This window comes from Thermobia domestica, chromosome 8, assembly GCF_964235325.1.
Source record: "Thermobia domestica chromosome 8, izTheDome1.hap1.1, whole genome shotgun sequence".
In the NCBI taxonomy this organism is placed as follows: Eukaryota; Metazoa; Arthropoda; class Insecta; order Zygentoma; family Lepismatidae; genus Thermobia; species Thermobia domestica.
In genome coordinates, this window is record NC_137461.1 from 13,527,031 (window position 1) to 13,533,333 (window position 6,303).

Here is a 6,303-nt window from a genome sequence, read left to right on the forward strand (position 1 = left end):
TAATTATTTATTTTTAAAAGGTATATTTTTTTACTTTTTAATGATAAATTAATATACTGTGTATTCTATCGCTTTTCTTTTATTACGCGCCTGTGGACTCTCAAATCTTTCTGAGCTATTATCGATCTGTAAAAGACATTCTAATACAATTACAATGCGTTCGTATTTTAGACACTTTTAGACGAACAATATCCTCATATATACATTTATGTTTATTCATATTGGTCTTGATTTCAGATGGATTCATATACGTGTGGTTCTTGGAGTATATTGTACGCTCAAAATCTGGAACGTCGTCTACTAGGATATGATACTTTATATGTCACCTATTGATTTTCCTTACATAACGGAATTTCGGTATATAATTAGTAGTGAGAAGGGAACGTATAGAACTATATGCAAACAAAAATTGAATGTTATAAAATTCACCCATTTTACGTTACGGCAGAAATTGTCATTATGCATAACGTCGAATAAAGATGAATTAAAGTTTCAAAATGTGGGTACTCGGTTCATGAATAACAATGTTGAACTACAGTAAGTTAATGAAAAGTAAATAAGGTAGTACTTATCACAAGAATCAGGTTTTGGTTACTAAATTGTGTCCGTCGTATTTCACGAAGTATATCCAAGAATCCTTAATACATCTAATCAGTCGTAAAGAAATGAAATTATCAAATATGAAAATAAATCTTTCTATTATAAAATGACTACTATTAATATGTTATTTTATTGTAATTAATTTTATTTTGTTGAGAGAACATTAGCATATTTTAAACACGAAATTCACTTAAAAAATAGTACATCTGTCAGTTAATTAATTTGTTCTTATTTCATAAATGTACCGTGTTATGCAAAAATGAACTAAGCGCCATACTTTGAAAGTCCACGTAAATGCGACGATTGGTTCCTGATAAGCATTAGAACGTTTTGTAGAATCGAAAAGAGAGGAAAACCAACAAATTTCCAAAAAAGAAACAATTTCACTTTTGATTACGGCTACATTAATGCTGGACATCAACCTTTATACGCAATTTTCTTAAAAGTATGAAAGTGGCGCTTAGTTCGTTTTCGCAGGACACGGTACAAATGATGACTGAAGTTTCTTCATTGACCAACGTAACCTTCTAATGCAAGCACTATGAACTGTCCATCTTAGAAAATCTAAATGTCATGTAAAATGAAATACATGTTTAATGTGCGATAGCAGATAATCTTTTAACGTACAGAACGCAATTCCACTAATATGTGTACTGTAGTAAGATCTTGCATTTTTGTCACAAACAAAGCTACAGAAATCTGAAAAATTGAATTTAGCTTTACTGTGTACTATACGAAATTAATGCCTTGGTATCATACATAACTAACAAAATATGAAGTAATTTGTAACTCTTTCGAAAATGGTTCTCATCTTTCACTACTTAGTAAAGATCTTAAAAGAAAACTAGTCTTGTTAACGTTAAACACTTAGACAATATATACGATTTTATTTTATTTTATAGTGTATTTATGTTTGCGTGATTGCTAAAGATAGAAGCACATACCAGACTAAGTTTAAAATACTTAATATTCCGAAGGAGTAAGATATCGTTATACACAGAGAAGTGGGAAAATAATTGCAGAAAGTTCCGCAGAACATTATGAATGTTTCAACATTCGGAATATTTAAGAAATGTGAATGGGATTCGTTACAATCAGATACAATTAACTGATAGGAACTTGTAAGTATAAAGTTTTCAATTATTAAGCTATTAAATTCCTTTAATTGCAATTGTTAATTGATATTTACGGAATTTTTGAATAGGATGGTTATTCGTTATCCACCAATCTATGAAATACTTTATAAATACTAACATAAATTTCAACGAATAACACATATGCACTCCCCAAATATTTGATACTAGAGTTAATGGATAACAATATTTCAATTAGATAAAAAAATTTAAAAAACTGTAAAACTGTAAAATATATTCTAGTGTTATTTCAGTTTTTGCTTGCCTTAATGTACAACTTACCTTTTAAATCACCTGTTAGATAAATTTGAAAATAAATATTAAAAGGAATTATCAAATAATAAAGAAAAATGTTGATTTATTTTATGTTGCACACACGATTTAAAAATAGTCCATTCTATAGATTTCTATTAGATTTCCGTTGCGAATAATGCAAGTAACATAAGAACAGTCAGGTATATATTAAGAGTTCTGTATTATCATTTAAGTTAATGTTTCCCATTATAAATCTGTAACAGCTCAAATCATTTCTGTAAAATTTTAGGAAGTATATATTGCTTCATTTCCCACTTAAACATACCACACACATACAAAATGACATATAGATTTTAAAACTTTATAGTTGTTTATTGTATTCAAGAAATCAGTTCTTTCATGTAATACGAAATTTCGGCAAATAACGTTGGATTTATATACACCGATAAGATGAAAGAGGTGAAACTCAAACAATATTTCATTTTTTCATAGTTAGCTTAAAGTTTAAACTGGAACCACCTATAAATTTACGTATTATAAGTAAACTTAATCTCTTGCCGCACAGAAGTGTTCACCAATGACTTACAGCCTATAGTTATGCTTTACCCTACTTTTTTGTATACAAATTTTTAATTGTTTGAGTATTTTACTAAACAGACTCTGCTGAGTTTTGTACGTTTAAAACCTACTACGTTCTTTTGTGTGTCCTTCCTAACAAGCGTAAAATTTCCGCACGTAGAAGTTACGTGCTGTTCTTAATAGGTGCTTATCGATACATGCTATAGTAACATGCGGTTCCTAATAAAAAAATACGTCATAAATAATTATTCCTAATATTAACTTTAGATATGGAAGGCAGAAAAATGTGGAAAGTCATGACACTGGAAGAAATTATGGCGGAACTCTATCACCCGGTCTCCTCTTTGACAGAAATTAAAGGAAGCCCTCGTCAGTCGGTCTGATGAAAAGGTGGTCGTGACTGTGTTTTAAATAGAATGCAATGATGATAATGACGCTGTTAGTGTTCAATTTGATAGTGATGACAGTAGCATTTCTTTATGTTTTCTTCAAAGCAAGTCATAAATAGTTACATCCAGTAAAATATATCGAATGGCAATATTACAAATATTTCAATAAAATTATTAAAATGTTGTTTGATTTTAAGAAACATGTGCACTAAATGCCGGTTTTTGCTACAGATTTAGGGGCTAAATCAGAGATTTAATGCGATGATAAACATTGATTTTTCCTTTCATTATAAGCCAATAGTTGAGTTTTGGGAAGTTTAAGATAGTACGAGTATAGAATTACTATCAGACTTACTACGTATAGGCGTAAAAACAATTATTTATTCCACGTTTTGATACATGCAATTACAGCAAATAATCTTATAATTAAGATTTAATTACTTTTACTCATATAAATTCATGTCTGTGAGTCACAAATCCCGCATTTGAACCCTAGATTAAGAGATTTCCTTTCATATCTGTCGACTGTGAAACAAAGAAGGACATTTATACAATCGTGTTACAGTTACTTTCTACCAAAAAGTGCACCAGATGTAATAGCAGAGCGTATAACGTTATTTTCCTAGTTTTCGCACGTGAGACGGTGTCCCAGCAGTAGAGAGATATGTTGACATTTGTCAATTAATTACATGTTGATATCAACACACACATTGGCCACATTTCAATATCAATCATGCGATCCCACTAGTGACATTCCTTTAGTTTACCCAGTTTCTTTGTGAGTCCCCTTGACCAATTTCAACTTGGCCTCAGTTGTTGCATCCTTATTAGTATGTAACCGAGCAGATAATATTGCATCGGATTGATGGAATATTATAGGTGAATTGGCATGGCTTTCATGTTCTTGATGCAATTCCTTACATTTCCTTACGCTTTCCACTCACGTTTACTTAGTATGAGTGCAGTTTTTCTGGGTATTTTTCGTTACGTGTTTCCACACATGTGAATCACCCTGCTTCATCTCTTGTGCTCTACCGACACTCCAGATTTCTTTCTAGAGCATTTGAGTACAAATTCGCTACACTTAATACTCAGATCGTCACTGTTGGCCAGCGTCCGTATCTGGCTATTATGCAACCACACCCAACGGGCATGAAGGTGTCCGCCATTTTGAATTTGTTCAAGATATCGATTTAATACAAACGAATTATTGTTACCTGGTAGAAACTCTATCAATTCATATTCATTTAGACCAATTTTTACTTGGCAGATTATCCGGAATTCCCTACGTTCCTTTGGGGAATCCCTGGCGCGTGCATGGTAGGATTGTGAAGCATGCAAAATTCAATACAGCAGGTATGACTTGTTCAGTGAATTTTATACCCGCCCTCTTTACTTTGGATATTTTCCGTACTATTGGCGTCCGAAAGTAATTTTCCCACGCTTTCGGCACCTTGTAGATCCGAAACTATGTCCGATAGCCGAAAGTTCAAGATAACTTTTTTCTTGTCTCAGTGGCAGGAGTCACCTCCCAACAGTTGTAACACTTACTTTGCAACACACTATATATATATTATCTTAGGAGTAACAATGTAGGATAACCAAAATATATTTAATTCACATTCGAAATTTCACTCTCAAGTTGCTTCCATATTTTTTTTTTACTTGAGCAGTATAGACTGCGTGCACAATCGTTACGTTTTAAAGCTAATAAAACATGTTGAAAAATACTTTTTTCCATTTAAAGTAACCTAATGTATATTATAATCTGCTTTCTGAAAGTAGAAAATTTAGTAAACATAATTTAACATGTTTTGAGATATTTACCAAAACATCACGGTTTATAATTTTTTCGATGTTTTATCTAGATTCGTTATCAGCATGATATTAGTGTCATCCAAGTACAAAGATTTGGAAAGTCTACTAACTTGAGAAAAATGAACTAAATTAATCTGATAGTAACGACAATTAGGAATGTATGGCTAGTTTAATAAATATGCATTTTATGTATAATATATACGATTTTTGATCGTAAATTTCAACAACTGATAATAGTATCCTGTGGCTACTAAAGGCATGAAATAGTGAATTGGCCAAACATAATACTATGGTATTTATCTGTTACTTCACAGTAATGATTTTATGAAACGACTTAACTGCGCCCTTCCAATGTTCAGTTATCAGATACACCCTATCTGATATATAAATACAAAATTTATCTTCCGCCCAACAATAACACTATGGTCCACAATTCCTTGAATTACACTGTTCTACAAAAAAGTTCTATTTCTGGGTAGCAAGGTAGTGATTCTGAAAGGATTATCACTCCTGAATTCAAATCTGATTTTAGTTTTTCTGCATCAGGGATAGTTTTTGGGTAATCAGCACGTAATGTTTGTGTTTGTAAAGCATTACTATATATTGCTGACACTAATATGATGACACTATATATTACATAGAATTGTAGGTATGCGAAACAGCTGTCGACCGTACGTAATGGTTTATTTTTTTCTCTTGTACTGAGCATCTCTCTTGTATCTAAGGATACACCAGCAATAGTCTGCCAGCATGATGGGCATCCACTTCCCTTCATAGCATTTTTCAACGGTGGATATATCTTTATGAAATCTTTCTCCGTGTTCATCGGAAATGTCACAGCAATTATTGGGGAAGTAATCCAGATGTGATTGTATGATATGCACTTTCAAGGACATTTTGTACCCTAGATCCAGATAACCTGTAAGCATTTCATCCATCACCTCCTTGTATTTAAAGTCCCGTCTTCTCCTAAGGAAATTTTGGATTTCTTTTGTAAAACTCATCCATGCGAACTTTTCTTTCTCTGTGAGACATGCTGAAAACCTCTATCTTTCTGCAGTTCTCGTATCTGCGGACCTACAAACACGCTCTTATTTTTGCAGCTGATTGTTGAGGAAAGTTGTCAGCAAGATATGCAAAAGCTGACCCATTGGGATCCATTGCCTTCACAAGCTGTTTAATAAGTCCAGGTTTTATATGTAGGGGTGGAACAAGAACATTTCTAGGATCTACAAGACTGTCCCTTTGCACATTGTTTTCACCAACTGTCCAATTGCATTTAGGTCACTCCTTTTTCACATAGCGGGAAGTTCTTTCCCGACTATCCCATTCACACAAAAAGCATGCATGCTTCGTATAACCTTGTTGCATCCCCACTATTAATGCTATTACCTTCAAGTCGCAACACAAGTTCCACTTATATTCACTGTACTTAATTAAGGTTAACATCTTTCTCAAAATTTCATAACTCACTTTGGTAAAAATGGGATATGCAACTGGGATTGAAGGCAGTTTATTCCCGATATGCA